The 20,505-nt window shown below is 44.2% G+C and overlaps 1 protein-coding gene and 1 non-coding gene across 2 annotated transcripts in view; both read left to right on the top strand.

The window, feature by feature from the left end:
* LOC124789857 overlaps window positions 1-20,505 on the top strand; it is an 858,265-nt gene that overhangs the window by 732,421 nt on the left and 105,339 nt on the right. The window lies entirely within an intron of this gene.
* On the top strand, window positions 8,050-8,123 carry Trnat-ugu. Its single transcript has one exon. It is a non-coding gene; the product is annotated as a tRNA-Thr (tRNA).

The raw sequence follows: 20,505 nt of genomic DNA, 5'->3' as shown, positions 1-20,505 counted from the left end.
CTTCACAGATTCCTGTTTGAGTTTGCGAAGGTTTTCCGTAATACTTGAGTGCTGCTCAGACCTATCTATCAAATGTAACACCACACCTCTAGATTGCTTCGATGTCTTCCTTTAATTTGGCCTGGTGGGCATCCAAAACACTCAAACGGTACTCGAGAATGAGTCGCAATAGCGTTCCATACGCCGTCTCCTTTAGGGATGAGGTATGCTTTCCCAAAGTACGCCCAATAAAACGAAGTCGAGCATTTGCATTCCTGACTATCAATCTGAGTGCTCATTCCCTTTTATATCGCTTCACAGCGTTACTTCCGGATATTTAATCAATACGAAAGAGTCATGCAGCACATTACTAAAGCTGTATTCGAACGTCACAGAAATGTTTTTCCTACTGTCTTACATTTTTCTACATTTAGAGCTAGCTACCATGAACCAGACATTCTGTCTAAGTCCTCTTACAGTAATTCAAGGGCGACGACTTCCCGTACACTACATCTCCATTACAAACAGCCTTAAATACCTGTTAGTCCTGTCCGCCAATTCCTTTATACATGTAGAGAAAAAGAGCGATTCTATCACTTTTCTATCACTTTTCTATCACTTTTCCTTGGTGCGTCCTGACGATACCCTTGCTCTCATGAACACCCGCCGTCGAGGACAACATAATGGGTCTTATTACTTAAAAAGTGTTCGAGCCATTCAGATATCTAGGAACCTAATCTGTAAGCTAAAACCTTCGTCAGTGGTCTGCAGTGAGGCACCGTGTCAAACACTTTCCGTACATGCAATTTTGTCATACGATGACATATTGGAGACCGTGGCTGTTTTTGAAGACAAATGTTGATCGTGTTAGGACAGCAACCAGCCACAAATTTACTTTGAGTTCCTTTATTCAAAGGAAACCGTTACCGGTTTCGAATCGTTGCGATTCATCATCAGACGGTTTACACGCTTTCTTTCTACATTTGGTGTGTTTTTTACAGATTAATTGTCGTGATTGAAACATGCTATTCACTACCGCATCAACCGCACGCGAGCTATGGGCCGTACATCCATCATGTTGGAAGTACATCCCCATTCTGTCATGCAGTGAAACATCTTGTAATTACATCGGTAGAATATTACGTACGAAATCAGCATACATTGCGCCATTTAGATTGCCATCGATAAAATGGGGGCCAATTATCCTTCTTCCCATAATGATGCACCATATATAAACCCGCCAAGGTAGCTGATGTTCCACTTGTCGCAGCCATCGTGAATTTTCCGTTGCCCAGTAGTGCATATTACGCCGGTTTACGTTACCACTTCGTCGCTAAATAGAACGCTTGCAAAAAATCTGTCATCGTCCCGTAATTTCTCTTGCGCCCAGTGGCAAAACTGTACACGACGTTCAAAGTCGTCGCCCTGTAATTCCTGGTGCATAGAAATATGGCACGGGTGCAATAGATTTTGATGTAGCATTCTCAACGCCGAAGTTTTTGAGATTCCCGATTCTCGCGCAATTTGTGTGCTACTGATGTGCGGTTTAGCCGCGACAGCAGCTAAAACACTTGGGCATCATCATTTGTTGCAGGTCGTGGTTGACGTTTCACATGTGGCTGAACACTTCGTGTTTCCTTAAATAACGTAACTATCCGGCGAACGGTCCGGACGCTTGGATGATGTCGTCCAGAATATCGAGCAGCATACACAGCACACGCCCGTTGGGCATTTTGATCACAATAGCCATACATCAACACGATATCGACCTTTACCGCAATTGGTGAACGGTCCATTTTAACACGGGTAACGTATCACGTACCAAATGCAGTTCGCACTGGCGGAATGTAGCGTGATACCACGTACTTATACGTTTGTGACAATTACAGCGCCCTCTATCACAAAGCGAAAAAAAGTAGTCCAACTAAAACATTCATATTTCTTTACGTACTACACGAATATGTAATAAAAAATGGGGGATCTTATTTAAAAAATCGCAGTTGATATCCCTTTGACGTATGGCAGCGCCATCTAGCGGGCCATCCATAGCGCCATCTGGTTTCGCCCTTCAAGCTAGATGAGATCCGTTCTTTGTAGTTTTTTGATGCTTATTTCGTGAGATATTTATTTGGCCCAGTCACTATCAATGGACCACGCTGTATACGGGAGTCATCTGCGCTTTTCTCTAGTACTTTGGGACTGAGCTCTCGGAATGAGATTCGCCAGCTGAGTAAGGGACCAAAACCGTAGAGTGCTCTCTTGTCGGCTTATTTTTGTGTACAATTCTTCCGTTGTTTCCCTACGTCAGGGATGGCTATTTCTACGTCCTCGTTACGGGAGTCTCTGTGGCGTTCAAACAATTGTACGTTTGTGATGCCCTCTGAGGATGACTAAATATCTATCGCATATAATTGTATAAGTGTAATTAGTACCCTGGAATCAGTTAAGCCGCTTTGGACGTGACTGGCTTTCGGTCCCGTATTCAGCGGCGAGTGTGGGCCAGACACTGACTGTGGTTGCGCATGGCTTGTATTGTGGCGCCCCCGAAGAAGAGCGGCTCGCGCGCCGCCCTGCCGGAATACTTGCGGTCGGCGGCTGCAGCGGCGGCGCCGCCCACCGCACCTGGCCGACCGGGCGCAGCGGCGAAAGTAGCAGCCGCGGCGGCGGCGGCGGCAGCGGCAGCGTGCGGCCGCGGGGTCGACAAATGTCACGGCCGAGACGGCCATGCCCCAGCACCGCCACCGCCGCCGCGCAGCCACAGCCCTAGCCCCGGGCACGCACGGCGCGGCCTCTGCCCGAGGCACTTCCTCGTCGGCCGGTATGACCGTGGCACGTCTATGGCCGGTGGTCCGATGCTGCTTGTCTCTGTCGAGGAAAGTACACACCCGCCTGGTCCAGAAGCGGTTTAACTACGTTGTAATTGCTGTGTGTTCCACGCTGTCAGAGATCCCGCACACAACTGCCCTGTCGGATCTGCACACACAGTGCCTTCTGGCTGCTGTCTTACCTGAGAATGTTGTTGGCTAAACTTCACGGGAACTATGCAACTATATCTGTCTTGTGATTCTTCAACTTCTTCCGGCGTATTTCTTGCTCTAACAGTCCACGGGTGTACTGCCGGACCATAGTGTCGAACGGGCACAATATTTCGGCGATCAGAGATGTCGCCAACGTCAGGTGCGCTGACGGACTGAGGTCCTGAGGGCGGGCGGCCGACCTAAATCCACTTCCCCCGCGAGACGCTCTCCGCGGTCGGCGCCCGCGGCCACGCGTCGGCTGTCTTTTCTTCTAGACCGGTCGTGATGGCCGAGCGGTTCTAGGCGCTACAGTCTGAAATAGCGCGACCGCTACGGTCGCAGGTTCGAATCCTGCCTCGGGCATGTTTTGTTCTAAGTTCTAGGGGACTGATAACCTCAGAAGTTAAGTCGCTTAGTGCTCAGAGCCGTTTTTTTTTTCTTCTCCTGCTCCAAGGAGCAATGCAGGCTGTTTGAGATCCAGCCCATTAGATACCTTTTCTTTGTGTGTCGTCGTCTCTAAGGATTTATCGCTTTGGTGATTTGTTCTTGTGCGGTGACAGATTAGTGCGGGGCCAGTCACAGCGTCTCATACACCTCGCGAGCCCGATGTGCGACCTCCAACTGCTTTGCTCCGCCCTTCTCGGAAGTATTCGGTAGAGCGAGACATTTCACTTAGTACTGTATTCGGCATGTTTAGGTCGGAACGACAGTCTTCATTTTGGCAGAATCGTGGCATTAGCCTTATGGAAATGGAAATGAGCGTTTGGTGTCATTGGCCGGGAGGCCCCTTACGGGGCAGGTCCGGACGCCTTGGTCAGGTCTTATTACATTCGACGCCACATTGGGCGACCTGCGCGAAGGATGGGGATGAAATGATGATGAAGACAGTACAACACCCAGTCCCTGAGCGGAGGAAACCCCCGACCCAGCCTGGAATCGAGCCCGGGCCCGCAGGACTGCAATCCGTGACGCTGACCACTCAGCTATCGGGGCGGACATTAGCGCTATATATTCGTGTTACAAGGGAAGTTCACAGATCCAATGGCTTTTTGCACAAAACGAGGCAGTCCATCGGTCTGTCGTCACAAGCCTGTAAAAATGAGTGCAAGTGATAGAACAGAATGTTGAGAATTCTTAACATCCATTGTACTGTTTCATAATCTACGGGCATCGAATTTGCTTTGGAACGACACTGCAACACCATACAGAAGGAATTGGAAGACATAATTAAGAATGAAAGACCAAACTATTACTCCGATCCACGGGCGGGACTCATTGTTCTGTACATCAAGAAGTACTTTGTGATAAATTTGCTGGAATTGAGCACGTGATGAAATTGGTGATGCGAATAATAATTTTCTGAAGTAGCACGCATTACTACGCTGTAAGCTGTAACAGTTTTCGATGTAATTGAACGAAGAGTATGGAGACTACATATACACTCCTGGAAATTGAAATAAGAACACCGTGAATTCATTGTCCCAGGAAGGGGAAACTTTATTGACACATTCCTGGGGTCAGATACATCACATGATCACACTGACAGAACCACAGGCACATAGACACAGGCAACAGAGCATGCACAATGTCGGCACTAGTACAGTGTATATCCACCTTTCGCAGCAATGCAGGCTGCTATTCTCCCATGGAGACGATCGTAGAGATGCTGGATGTAGTCCTGTGGAACGGCTTGCCATGCCATTTCCACCTGGCGCCTCAGTTGGACCAGCGTTCGTGCTGGACGTGCAGACCGCGTGAGACGACGCTTCATCCAGTCCCAAACATGCTCAATGGGGGACAGATCCGGAGATCTTGCTGGCCAGGGTAGTTGACTTACACCTTCTAGAGCACGTTGGGTGGCACGGGATACATGCGGACGTGCATTGTCCTGTTGGAACAGCAAGTTCCCTTGCCAGTCTAGGAATGGTAGAACGATGGGTTCGATGACGGTTTGGATGTACCGTGCACTATTCAGTGTCCCCTCGACGATCACCAGTGGTGTACGGGCAGTGTAGGAGATCGCTCCCCACACCATGATGCCGGGTGTTGGCCCTGTGTGCCTCGGTCGTATGCAGTCCTGATTGTGGCGCTCACCTGCACGGCGCCAAACACGCATACGACCATCATTGGCACCAAGGCAGAAGCGACTCTCATCGCTGAAGACGACACGTCTCCATTCGTCCCTCCATTCACGCCTTTCGCGACACCACTGGAGGCGGGCTGCACGATGTTGGGGCGTGAGCGGAAGACGGCCTAACGGTGTGCGGGACCGTAGCCCAGCTTCATGGAGACGGTTGCGAATGGTCCTCGCCGATACCCCAGGAGCAACAGTGTCCCTAATTTGCTGGGAAGTGGCGGTGCGGTCCCCTACGGCACTGCGTAGGATCCTACGGTCTTGGCGTGCATCCGTGCGTCGCTGCGGTCCGGTCCCAGGTCGACGGGCACGTGCACCTTCCGCCGACCACTGGCGACAACATCGATGTACTGTGGAGACCTCACGCCCCACGTGTTGAGCAATTCGGCGGTACGTCCACCCGGCCTCCCGCATGCCCACTATACGCCCTCGCTCAAAGTCCGTCAACTGCACATACGGTTCACGTCCACGCTGTCGCGGCATGCTACCAGTGTTAAAGACTGCGATGGAGCTCCGTATGCCACGGCAAACTGGCTGACACTGACGGCGGCGGTGCACAAATGCTGCGCAGCTAGCGCCATTCGACGGCCAACACCGCGGTTCCTGGTGTGTCCGCTGTGCCGTGCGTGTGATCATTGTTTGTACAGCCCTCTCGCAGTGTGCGGAGCAAGTATGGTGGGTCTGACACACCGGTGTCAATGTGTTCTTTTTTCTATTTCCAGGAGTGTATTACCGCAGAGTGTTACGTCACGGGGCGTGCCTGATACAATTACTTGGCTTTAAACCCGCTAGTGTTGGATTTATGAAGGGAAAAGGAAAACAAGAACGAAAATTACAACGTCTGGGATGGATTTCCGAACTCACATTTTAAGTGGGCTAGACTGTGTACTGCCCACAGTAAGGCTGCCAAAGAAAACGCGAATTTTGAAGAATTCGTTGTGGCTTTGAAAGAATTACAAGAATAGCATTCTAAAATTTTGGAGGGCACCCTCACTCTTGTATCTATTTTCGAGGCCGTTTGCCGTTTCAATTGGAAGTGTTTCTGTGAACGTCCAGATGGCGATCTGCAGTGTGATTCCCATCTCAGTGGCAGTCTCCTTTACGTTAAAACTTTCCAGGAGGTCTACGTTGTTTTCCTCAGTAAGGGTTTGCACGTGTCCGTAATAGGGTTGCATACATGATAAAAATATTTATATCAACATATGTCTTCGAAAGGCTTTTTTTTCATCACGAAACTAAATAAGTCACTGTTGTGTGGCAGCATGAATGCGAAATTGTCTACGTCTGCAGACACTTTGTACCGTATAAAAATTAAAGCGTGACGTGTTGCCGAGGCAAGTGTACGGCCAGGCCATAGAGAAATGGCACTTGTGCCAGGACACGACTCACGTGAAGAATTCTTTGCTGCCACTGGATTAATGGGTAGGTTATCTCTCTATCACTTCCACAGGAGCGTTGGGCACACTATTTGGGCCTTTCGTCTTCTGGTTTGGGGGAACTCTCTTGTTTATGATAGAATGAAGACTTTCAAGACCGGATGACATTCCTACTGATAAACCTTCGGGCCAAAGGTCGTGGTCCACGAAACTCTTCTGTTCCTAACGTTTCGCCCAGAACTGCGCTGTACATCTTCAGATTCGTTGCTCATCGGTTTGTAGACCAACAAAGAAAATAGGTCAAGCACTCCGATCTGTGAAGGATAAATGCCCTCCTCTGTCAGCATGTGGAGTATACAAAATTCTGCGAACGTTTGTAAAGTTTATATTGAAACAACCAAGAGAAGCTTGACTACACGACTAAAGGAACACGAAACTCTATGTTGACTAGGGAAAATAAACAAATCGGCTGTAGCAGAGCATGTCCTTCAACGAGAAAGTCACGAACCAAAGTTTTCTGAAACAAATTTTTTTCCTGCGACCACGAACTATTACACACGGCTATGTATAGAAGCCACTGAAATATATAAACATAGAGATAATGTTAATAGGACACAAGGAACCATGAAACTTAGCGACATACGGATAGCAGCTCTGCAAAACCGCTAAACAGATTTCTGTCTCTGACAAGACGACAATCGACAGTTAAATTTTATATTTGACAAGGATCGTCTCTGTTTATCACGTGTAACTCCAGCCACGCCCATTTTTCTACATTACTCTGGATCACGACCTTATACCCCGAAAGGTTTGCCAGCAGCAATCTATTCTCTTTGGTGAATAGTACCATTTATGCTATCTAGTTCTTTTAATAGTTGTTTAGTAATTTTAACTTGGAGTCTCCAATAACTGCTCTTGGTTCTCAGTGGCCTGACTCTTCCTACTTTTCACAGCTAATGTACAACGTCTCTGCTTGCGGCTACTTTGTTGAAAATTCTTTACCTTTTCTCTAATCTTTTCGTTGAGATATTTCTGTCCTAGTTCTCAGTGGACACCATTCATATGTGGCCTCCTAGACATCACATTATGCATTTTCTCTGAGGATGGAGATACAGTTCGTTCCCCATGAAGTCGTCTCATGTACAACTGTTGGCTGTGTTGTAACTATGCAAAACTTTAGCTTCGTGACAGCGCTCAAGACCATACTGATGAAGAAAGTTATCAGTGTTTCGATCATCTTAGTCAAATTTTGCTTTCGTTGCTGATCTTGTGTCGTGTGTGTAAGTACAATCCATAGATATTTGACGTTATTACACCATGGCATCCTTTGGTTACACATACGAAGACAGTAACTTGTTCTCGAAAGATCAGTTACTGTTGATGACCGTGCAGCTTTTTCCTGGAATGATGTGCGCGAGTAATGAGTGGGTGGGCAAATGTCTATAAGGTACAATACATATGTAGAATTGTAGACAGTTGGGAATGTGAGTCTCACGGGAAGCGTCCAAGGGATAAGTCCCTGCAGTCGCGCTATTCATCTGTTTCCTCGGTGGCTTAGATGGATATAGCGTCTGCCATGTAAGCAGGAGATCCCGGGTTCGAGTCCCGGTCGGGGCACACATTTTCAGCTGTCCACATCGAGGTATATCAACAACACATGTCGGCAGCTGAGGTTATCAGTTAGTCATCCTTCGGTTTTTTCGGATTTCCAAGTTTGTCCTGAGTATTGAACTCTTTTCTGTAAAGAGGATCTTTACTTTCTTAGCTGGGACGATAAGGATTTCGTTAATTTCCACACATGGTTCTGCCCTCATAGGATAATACGTACTGAGAGTAAATCGAAGAAAAGCGAAAGTAATGAGATGTAGCAGAAATGAGAGCATCGAGAACTTAACGTCAGGGCTGATGGTCACGAAGTAGATGAAGTTAAGGAATCCTGCTACCTAGTCAACAAAATAACCCAAGACGGACAGAGCAAGGAGGACTTAAAAGCAAACGAACACTGGCAAATAGGGATTCCTGGCCTACAGAAGTCTACTAGAATCAAACACAGGCCTTAATTTGAGGAAAAAATTTCCGAGAATGTATGTTTGGAGGACAGAATTGTATGGCAGTGAAACATGGGCTGCGAGAAAAATCGGAACAGAAGAGAATCGAAGCATTTGAGATGTGGTGCTACAGACGAATGTTGAAAAGTAGGTGGACTGATAAGGTAAGGAATGGGGAGGTTCTGCACACAACCGGAGGGGAACGGAGTATGTGGAAAACGCTGAGAAGAAGAAGGAACAGGATGACTGGACATCGGTTAAGACGAAATGACTTCCATGGTACTAGCGGAAGTTATAGAGGATAAAAACTGTAGAGAAAGACAGAGATTGGAATACATCCAGCAAATAATTGAGAACGTAGGTTACAAGTGTTACTCTGAGATGAAGAGGTTGGCACAGGAGAGGAATTCGTGGCGGACCACATCAAACCACTCAGAAGACTGATGACTCAAATAATTTTTTTTCCTTCTCGTGATTTTTTGTGGAATGTTTCTTCCTCTCGGCATATACGCTAGCGCTAGCGTGGGGACTCTTTGGGACGTCGTTGACATGTACATTGATGGAAAAATTTGCAATACGAAGGGGGAGTTGTGTGACAGAAATGAAAGTTCGTAGGTGTGTTTCTACAAATTAAAGACGATGTCTGTTCAGATTTCGCGCCAGTCGCATAAGAGTGACCCTTGTAGCGCCTGTATGAGGATACATATCAGGTTTGCTTCAAATACACGCTGTAGCGGCAGTGAGCGTCAGTGACTTCTGAGACTGGACTTGGGTCAGTTGATGTTAGACAAGAATGCCTTTACGGTGACAAAGACGCCACTATTAACACCTCACTGAGTTTGAATGAGGCTGTGGGATAGCGCTAAGAGAAGATGCCCGGTTCTTTTGCTATAATGCAGTAGGACTTGGTAGGAATGTAGCCACTGAACATGGTTGATGGCAGCAGTGGTCACGAGAAGGTACGCTCGTAAAAGACCGGACGGCCATGTGGCACTACCAAGAGGGAAGACCATCGTGTTCCGCCTATGTGTCTGGCGCATCGTGCTACAGCTGCAGTAGCAATATGAGCATCAGTTGGCACCACAGTGCCACAACAAACCGCCCGAAATCAAGGAAAAATCGAGGACAGCGCCGAGCCACACTACCTGTCGAGTCTAGTCCACTGGCCCCAGGCAACCACCATTTGCTACTTCCGTGGTGTCTAGCGAGAGGTCATTGGAAAGCGGAGTGTAGATCTGTTACGTTTTCTGATGAAAGCTGGCTCTGCCTTGGTGCCGATGATGGCTGTGTGTTGGTTAGAAGGAGCCCAGTTGAGGACCTGCAACCAACCTGTAAGCGCTGGTCACACTGGACTAACACCTGGAGTTATGGTGTGGGGTACGATTCCGTAAACCACCTTGAGCAGCCTCGTGCACCAGTCTCACGGCTATTCCAAGCACCTTGACTGCAAATTTCTATGTCCATCTGGTGACTCGACCTGTTGTGCTGCCGTTCATGAACAGCCTTACAAAAAATGGCTCTGAGCACGGATTCGTGACTGGAAATGCAGGGAAGAAAGGCCCTATGAACATATATAACATATATGCGGAAACGCATCGTTGCCACGGCAGACGGCGCTGAAGAATGAAAGTTCCTCTGACCATGTGCAGTGTGTTCCTTGTGTGCTGCAGCTGTATAACTGACGCAGTGTACCGTAAGTAGCAGCGTGATGGAGTCTTCACGCTGGGAACAAGTCTAGATGGTCTTTGTGTACGACCAAGCAGAAGGCTGGTTCATATGGCTCTGAACACTATGGGACTTAACTTCTGAGGTCATCAGTCCCCTAGAACTTAGAACTACTTAAACCTAACTAAGGACATGACACACATCCATGCCCGAAGCAGGATTCGAACCTTCGACAGTAGCGGTCGCGCGGTTCCAGACTGTAGCGAACAGCATTACAGCGGGTGTTTTCCTACATACAGCTGTTTTAGGCCAAAATGCTGCACAGAGTGTCGACAAATAGCCGTGGCCTGGTCGACCACCAGATCCGTCTCGAACTGAGCACATTTGGGGCACAACTTCAGCGTCATCCGCAAACAGCATTAAGCGTCCCTGTGTTGATCTACCAAGTGCAACAGGCATGGAACTCTGTCCCACAAATTGATATCCGGCACCTGTAAAACACTGTACACACGTTCGCGTACTTCCATTCAACATTCTGGCGGTTACACCGATTACTAATGTACCAGCGTTCCACAATTTCTGAGGCTTATCTCGCGCTTACATTAACCTGTGATCTTGCAATGCAAATCACTTAAATATTTGACCTAGGAAATACATTCCAGAAATTTCATTCATCCACATTAAGTTTTTTCGGTGTTGCGAGTTTTTTCGGTTTGTGTATGTTAAAATATAGAGTCGATGCCGCAGGTCCTGCGGTGTGGCCACCGTCGTGGTTTTGATGTCTGAGCTTTTGTCTTCGATTTGTGTAAGAAGTTTCCTGTCCTGTAGAAATCTGCAGATGGTTTTTATGTAGAATATAGAAGAACATTAATAAAACCGACACACTGCAGGGATGAATTCCTGATCGAAATGGAGGAAAAAAGGTCCAATGAACATGTGTCCGGAAATGGACGGTGTACGTGCAACGACATCATATTGTTCCTGAGCACAGTACAGAGCTGCATCGCATCCACGTCACAACAGACGATCAAAGCGTCCTCCATGGGACTGCAGGTGATAGGGGTAGTAGCAGTTGTCATACAAGATACACATAATCGTACATTGGATTACGCCATGCTGGCTGGCAGCTTGCCTGGAGCTTCCTCTCAATAACCTGTAAAACTCTGTCCTCAAAATCTAGTGTGCGCACCGCTTGCCGCCTCCTTGCACGTCCGTCCGTCTGAAACGGCCAAAAATGAAGCTTTCAATGTTGTGTGATGTGGTTGTTGTCTGTGAGGGTATTTGTTTTGGTGTAACTGTGCAGCCTCTCGACTGTTTCCATCTGCTTGGAGGCCGGCCGGTGTGGCCGAGCGGTTCTAGGCGCTTCAGTCCGGAACCGCGCTGCTCCTACGGCCGCAGGTTCGAGTCCTGCCTCGGGCATGGATGTGTGTGATGTCCTTAGGTTAGTTAGGTTTAAGTGGTTCTAAGTTCTAGGAGACTGATGACCTCAAATGTTAAGTCCCATAGTGTTCAGAGCCATATGAACCAGCCTTCTGCTTGGTCGTACACAAAGACCATCTAGGCTTGTTCCCAACGTGAAGACTCCATCACGCTGCTACTTACGGTACACTGCGTCAGTTATACAGCCTGCAGCACACAAGGAACACTCTGCACATGGTCAGAGGAACTTTCATTCTTCAGCGCCGTCTGCCGCGGCAACGATGCGTTTCCGCATGTATGTTATATATGTTCATAAGGCTTTCTTCCCTCTATTTCCAGTCACTAATCCGTCCCTCCAGTTTGTCGCTTTTATTAATAGCCCCTTTTAATGTTAATGTTAATGTTAGGGATCTGGCAGCGTAATGTTACTACCAGACTCTGTCTTCAAATTTTATCGTATGCTTCTTTCTACATGTAATAGTACTCATATGGTGGAGTTGAGAGTGTTCAAGATTATTTGTAAAAGTTGTAGTTATGGCCTTGGAATCCGAACTGCTCCATCCTGATGATGCTTCGTTCTTTTATGCGTGTCTTAATTGTTTGTAATAGCACTCTTTCTCGCATTTCACAAGCAAAATAGACAAACAGTTGTGCTAGTTGAGAAGTTACTTTATTGTATCCAGAATGAGATTTTCACTCTGCAGCGGAGTGTGCGCTGATATGAAACTTCCTGGCAGATTAAAACTGTGTGCCCGACCGAGAGCACTTGCACTTGCCCGGGAAAGGCAAAGGTCCCGAGTTCGAGTCTCGGTCGGGCACACAGTTTTAATCTGCCAGGAAGTTTCATACTTTATTGTAATTTGTCAACCACTTTCTGCAATTCAATATGCCATTCTTGGGCCCCATATGTACCTCATGAGATGCATTTGGAGCCTGAAGGTGGAATACTAAAATAACCGAAACGGGTAATCAAAATAAAATAACTTCTCAAATCGCACGGCTGCTTGGCGATTTGCCTTGTTAAATATTTGACCAGACGCTGTCTCGCGTCCACAATCGATCAACAGAGACTTCTTCGCATTTTCCAAGGAGCTGAAAGCAGGCTGATCAGTCTGTCGTTGCTGGGTAACGTCAGGTCCTTTCCTCTCTTGGGGATGGCTCTGGTTTCACTGTCTTCCATGAAGTCGCAAAACATTAATTAACGAAGCAGCTGCTTCTTAGAAATTTGTTATCCTTCCTTGGTAGACATTTTCGTTTTGCTTTGGAGATGTAGTTCTTTCCTTGGGGCGGAGTTGGTATAATTAACCTTCTTACTTATCCCTGCGGGAGCGGTTAAAATCGGTCTCGTTTAAGACGAAGTTCTGAATTTCCTCTATATGTTAGCAAAATCTTTTCTCTTCCTGTAAGACGTCTTGGTTTTGGTTCTGTGGCGTAGAAATTTGATTCTCTTAGACGGGGACGAGACGGAGCGTGGAATGTTGGAAGTTTGAATGTGATAGGGAAGCTAAGAAACCCTAAAAGACAAGTTAAAAAGCCCAATCTAGATATAATGGGAATCATTTCCGGACAGATGAATTTAAGGCAATACCAACAGCGGCAGAAAATGGTGTCACGGGAGTAGGATTCGTTATTAACAGGAATGTAGGGCAGACAGTGTCTTACTGTGAACAGTTTGTGATACGCTTATTCTTATCAGATTCGACAGCTAACCAACACCGACAACGATAGTTCAAATTGACCACCTGTGGAATAGTATTAATGAATGGCTCTCTAATCGTAAAGAAATAATCAAGGCCAGACATGAAAGAAAGCTTTTAAAGTTTAGTAATAGGACCACAAGTAAAAGTGATAATACAGCAGACAGTAGTGTTAAGCACCTATTTTACGATAGAGTACTAAATAAAACCAATATTTCTTTTACACAGGCCGAAAATGACTTGTTGTGTAAAGGCCCTAAATATAACTTGCCTGCTAAACTCGATAAATATCCAGTTATTTGTAATCTCATTGTAGATCTAAAAATCGGTTTAGAATCTCTGAAATTAGATAAAACGGAGCAAGTCAAATGTGCCTACGAATGTAACAACATAATAGAAAAAGAAATTAAATTATCTCCTAATAAGCAATCGGGCGAATATAGTATAATAAAAAGCATTAATCATAAACTTAGAGAGCACGACGCCTTAGTCACTAAGAGTGACAAAGGGAACACCGTCGTCGTGGCTTATAAGAATGAATATATAGAGAAGACTGTAAAGTTTTTTGAGGAAAACGACATCACTGAGGTTACTGTAGATCCTACTACTGAACTGCAAAATGAAATCCGGCGTACTTTAACGAATTCCGTCAGCTTGTTCAATAAGTTCCAAAAGAAAGGGCTTATAAATATGAACCCTAAACCACCAGTGCTCAGAAGTCAGTTTAAACTGCATAAGCAAAATCACCCGATCCGCCCTATAGTGAATGGTATAGGCAGTCCACATCACACACTTGCTAGGCACCTCCATTTTAAAATTAAAGATGCCTTCACATTTGAAAATAATTTTTCTGTAAAAAACAGTAAGGAATTAATTAACAATATTCAATCTATAAGTTGTACACCTGACACCAGACTGGTGTCCTTTGACATCGTCAGCCTTTACACAAATGTTCCGGTTGATGAAACCATAGACCTTGTAAAAGAGAATCTTCTTAAACATAAAAAATTAAGTGAAACTCAGTTTGCCGAACTCATTGGTTTGCTTAAGGTCGTTTTAAAATACAATTATTTCACATTTAACGGGAAAATGTATGTACAGCCAGATGGTCTAGCAATGGGTAGCCCCCTCGCCGGTATTCTAGCAGAGGTTTTCATTAACGCCCTGGAAACAACGTTCTTCAATTCAAATTCAGAATTACGCCACAAAATCCGCTATTATGCACGGTATGTTGATGACATTTTCATTGCTTTTGATGGCACTGATCATGAGTTAGAGCATCTCTTTAACACTTTCAACGGTTTACAAGAAAAAATTTCCTTCACAAAAGAACTTCAAAATGATAAACGTGAACTTAATTTTCTCGATTTAACAATTTCTATAGAAGATAATTCTTTCCATTTTAATATCTTTCGCAAGGAAACATATTCAGATAATGTCATTCCTGCTGACTCAACCCATCCAAAAGCTCATAAATTGGCATTTTTTCATTCCGCCATTCACCGAATGGTAACCACTCCTTTATCACCTGCGGATCAAAAAAAGGAATTGAATGTCATCAAAGCGATTGCGGTTAACAATGGGTATAACCAGAACATGATCGATTACCTGCTCAATAAGAAAATCTCCCAAAAATGTTCGACTTTGAGAAATAATCTCCCCACGGACACCACGGAAACTAAAAAATTTATTTCCATCCCTTTCCTGGGTAACTTATCGTATAGGATTAAACGTCTTCTAAATAAAAAATATAACTGTAACGTCTCCTTTTCTACAGATAACAGTTTAAAAAGAAATCTTGTACAGTCAGTAGAGATTGCCAGCGATTGGTTTTCTAATTCAGGTATTTACAAGTTAACCTGTAATAACTGCCCCTCTTATTATATTGGTCAAACCGGCAGAGCTGTGAAAACACGATATAAAGAACATCTTTTAGGAAAAAAAGGAACGAATATTCGCAACTCTACCTTTGCTGAACACCTCTTGGTAACCGGCCATACGCCTAAACAGTTAGAAGACACGGTTATCCTACATAGACAGGTCAAAGGACGGAGACTAGATCTGTGGGAAGAGCTATTTATTTTTAAACATCTAGAGCTCAAAGACGGCAATATACTGAATGATCAGTTGAACCTTGCCTGTAAACAATTTTTCGAAGGCTTTAAACCCGTACTGTTTAATATACAACATTAATGCTAGTAACCTCAGTAGTCTATTTCCTCAGAAAGCTATAATGCACTTTCAAATCTTTCAGTTTCTACCGTTTATATAATGTGTTCTTCTCACGATCTATGGCTGCCACTACAGCGGCCCTCATGTAATTTCTCTTATTCTATATTACGTAGTAACTGGATTATGGACCAGGTTTCGTAATTTTCTTAAGAGCCATTACTGATTGTTCTTCATGTTGTGACTTATATACGTTCTACGGGCTTCACTAATATGGTAATATAACTCTTATATTCTGGCTATATAGACCACTGCATGTAACTCACGGCGGAAGCGCCACCTGTCTGTTTGATGTATGTATTTACGTTATTGTTCCTATACCTCCCACAATGTCATAACGGGAGTGTTAAATGCTTGCCATTTTATTTATTATCACTCTATTTAAGAACGCATTTAATATTGATGTTTCAAATGTTACTTCAGTACGCCTATCGGCACATAGTTCGCGACATGAGCGCCACCTGCCCTGGCCGCTGTGCTACTACGCTGGCCGATTTTACTCAGTCGCTTAGGCGCTCTGCAACTTCCATGTACCTATTTTATTTGTTCGACAAACCCTGTTTTCAGGGCTATATTTTATATGATTAATGTAACTATGCAGATGTTTGCCTAAACGATAAGGACATATCACTTCATGTTATAATATTGTAAGTACTAAGAAGCTTTCTCACATCTTGTAATACAATATTTTCCTAATATATGTTAAACTTCATTCTTGACTCATGTTTCATACCTTAATATATGTTACGATGTTCATTGTCCCCAGGCCGTCTTCTGAAGAAGATAGATTTATATCTATTGAAACCTAGGTAAAGATCACTTTATCCTTTGCAACTGGTCGGCTGCTCTTAGTCTGAATAATAGTAATAATAATAATAACTGTTTGTGACGTTGAAATTGTTAATTCTTAGGAAAACATGACGTTAAAAATGTGCACGAAACCCCAGGCCGATGTAACAGAGGGTCTGTTTTCTATAATCAAATCAGGTTAAATAAATGAATAATATCAATGATGAGTGAAAAATAGAAATATACGACAGCGAAGACCACCAAAAAGAGCCATCTGTGTACAATTTTCAACATTCGTCTGTAGCACCACATCACAAATGCTTCGATTCTCTTGCGTTCCGGTTTTCCCACAGTCCATCCTTCACTCCCATACAATGCCATACTCCAAAAGTACACTCTCAGAAATTTCATCCTCAAATTAAGGCCTGTGTTTGATATTAGTAGAATTCTCTTGGTCAGGAAGGCCACTTTTGCCACTACTAGTCTGCTCTTGGTGTCCACCGTAACTGGTGAAACGTCCCCTTAGAAAAATTTATGAATTACTGTGCTGATAAACCTCTTACAGCTGAGCGGAACTGAACGTACTCAGACATTTCGCTCTTTACCTATTCTGATCAACACTAAACTGACACACAATATTTTTAGCGCAACGCAGTCTGACTTTAAATAATCCCTACAAAAGAATGGCCTTGACTAACATTAACCTATACCTTTCAGAAATCACTTACCTCACAAAAATCTTCGTTACTCGAACTACTGCAATACAACGAGCGCCACTACTGCCAGCTAAATAAAAGATTCAAACTACTGAAGGCACTAACTATTGATAGCCATAGTTAGCAAATGAAAGATTTTGATAGAGAACAAACAACGTATTTACCTTAACAGTGTTCATATATATATATATATATATATATAATCAGTTCATGACATCCAGTCTTACAAATTTACTGTCTGTGATGGACGCATGACTAGATCATCCGCTCTCAAAACTCCGCGATTTCTCTCCCCACATTCACCACTGCTGGCGGCTCACCTCCAACTGCGCGACGCTACGCGCTGTTAACAGCCAACTGCCCAACACTACAATAGGATATACTCCAACAATGCAAACCAACCACAGCCTTCACACAGCACAGTCTGTGATTTTCATATAGAGCGCTGCGTGGCGTTACCAACATAAAAACCTAAACAGCCTACTTACACTGGTTATTTTGCTCCTAGGTAGCAGAATTCTTTAAATACATCTTCGTCTTGTCCATCGATTGTGATATTAAGATTTTCGCAGTTCTCATTTCTGCTGCTTCTCATTACTTTCGTCTCTCTTCTATTTACTCACAGTCTATATTCTGTACGAATTAGACTATTCATTCCAGTCAGGAGATCCTGTAATTCTTCTTCACCTCCACTCAGGATAGCAATGTCATCAGCGAATCTTATCACTGATATTCTTTCACCCTGAATTTTAAACACAATCTTGAACCTTTCTTTAATTTCCATCATTGCTTCTTCGATGTATAGATTGAACAGTAGGGCGACAGACTACAACCGTGTCTTACACATTTTTTTAATCCGAGCACTTCGCTCTTGGTTTTCCACTCTTATTATTCCCTCTTGGCTCTTGTACATATTGTACAATACGTGTCTCTTGCTACACATTACCACTTTTTCCACAAAATTTCGAACATCTTGCACCATTTTACATTGTCGAAAGCTTTTTCCAGGCCGAAAAATCCTGTCTTTATTTTTCTTTAGTCCTGCTTCCAGTATCAACCGCAACGTCAGAACTGCTGCTCTGGTGTCTTTGCCTTTCCTGAAGCCAAGCTAATCGCCATCTAACAGATCCTCAATTTTCGTTTCCATTCTTTTGTATATTATTCTCGTTAGCAACCTGGATGCACGAGCTGTTAAGTTTATTGAGTGATAATTCGCGGACTTGTCAGCTCTTGCCGTTTTCGGAATTGTGTGGATGATATTTTTCGGAAAGTCCTGTGGTAGATCTCTAGATTCATACATTCTACACAACAGCGTGAATAGTCATTTTGTTTCCACTTCCCCGAAAGATTTTAGAAATCCTGGTGGAATGTTAAGATTTTCATCCTGTGTCTTCCAAAGCTCTTTTGAATTCTGGTTCATACTGAGTCCCCTATTTCTTTTATATCGCCTACAGTTTCTTCTTCTATCACATCAGGCGAACCTTCACCCGCGTAGAGGACTTCACAGTACTCTATCGGCTCTCTCCTCTACATTTAACATTGAAATTGACATTGCACTCATTGAACTTGCACAATCTGTATGTTTGGGTGGAAGAAAATCCACGTGCGAGAACGATTCAAAATCATCAACACTGGGTCTGTATTAACGTCTGGCCCAGAATAATTGGTGACCATATCACTGGGCTATATCTACTGCCAAACAGCCTAACAGGACCGCTGTACCTCAGGTATTTGTTAGAGATACATCAAATGTATTCACTGTTGCGAATATGGACCACATCAGCTGTATAATGAAATAACGACAGTGAAAATTTGTGCCAAGCCGGGACTCACACATGGATTTCCCGCTTATCGCGAGCTGTCGCCTTACAATGTGACGATCACACCAGGACCCACGGCCATACCCAAACTTCCATGTCTTCAACTGTGTAGGGTGTATGTCAGAACTCTCCATTACACTGGGAACAATATAGCCAACTTAACGCTATTCTTTACATTGTGTAAGCACTCAGGTATCGATAATAACAATCTGAGGGCGAGACATGAGAGCGCGATTCCAAAAATTGTTGCGAGACTAGGTCTGTCTGCGAGAGTGGAGGTAGTAATGTCCGTCGAGAGTTCGGAGACAGAAGATGTGTCACGTTGCCCTCAAGTCGGTGATGTCAGAACTTACCACACTCAAGGCCCGGTTTCATTTGTATAGCCAGAAGAGATTTAGATGGAATTCAAGGTAAAATTCGCAAGCGTAGCGCAAAAGTAATTGCAGGGTTAGGCTCGTGATTGTTAGACCGAGTTCACAATAATCCCATGTTTTGCTTGTCAGTTAAAGAAGCCTCCTTATCCTCTAAATGATAATAATTATTCTCCACATCTAAATAATATGCTATGGCTATTAAACGTTAATGTAACTTTGAAATTGAAATAATTTGTTAATCTGGCACTCTGCCATTTTGATACTTGTGTAATTGTCATTGCCTATTATTGGTCATGAGATTTCTGAAGTTTTTAAATAGACTTAATTTATGAAATCCCTTCTTACAAGTTATTTACTGGTTAACAGGGACCCAAACGAACTCCTTTTTATTAAATTCATTCTTAGCAGCAGCAAGCTTTAGCCGTTGCTGCTACATTCTGCTGCGAATTGCTGCAAACCACATGTAAAAATGCAGTCATCGGGAGAGGTGAATGCAAAACTTAGGGTCAAAGCAGAGACACTAACACACCACAACATGTCATGTTCTCTAATCCAGCAAATTTCGTTCCCCATCCAGCTTCTGTATCACTTGTAAATTTTTGTTCAAAAACGCAGTCATATAGCTTAGGTATTCATTGTTACAGGTTCATTTTTTCCTGTAGTTTTTCATATTCAAATGCATAGACAGATAGCTTATCCAAATGTTAGTTTCAAGTTTTTCATTTAACGATCTGTTGAGGGCTTAAATGACAGTGAAACCGACACTCGTACAACACGCACACAGAATTATGCAGGTTAGATTCCGATTACTGATACCTCAGGTTGCTTATCGTGTCCATTTTCACAGACGAACATGGGCTTATTTATTGCATATATGTTACATTGTTGCAGGTAAGTTACAACTGTCGCTTTTATTAGAGATTTTTCGCCTTCCCTATTGAATGCAGTGACACTAAATGATCGGATGGAAATGTGGCTGCAGCACGAAAGAGCCCTGGCACACTTTGATGTAGATATGTGGAATTACCTCAACATGGCATATACCAGTTTATGATCTGGTGGGGATGGAGCAGTTCCATGGCCATCACTGTCAATCTTACACCTATCGTCTGTTTCCTGTGGGGTGGTTTGGTATGAAGAGTATGGTGAATGGCACACTTGTTACGTGAATGGACGACATAATGCTCGAATCCACGAAGTGACTGAAATACTTCAAAGACAACCGCACGTATTCCCTTATGT

This window comes from Schistocerca piceifrons, chromosome 3, assembly GCF_021461385.2.
Source record: "Schistocerca piceifrons isolate TAMUIC-IGC-003096 chromosome 3, iqSchPice1.1, whole genome shotgun sequence".
Classification (NCBI taxonomy): domain Eukaryota; kingdom Metazoa; phylum Arthropoda; class Insecta; order Orthoptera; family Acrididae; genus Schistocerca; species Schistocerca piceifrons.
This window is presented reverse-complemented; position numbering and strand designations above follow the sequence as displayed.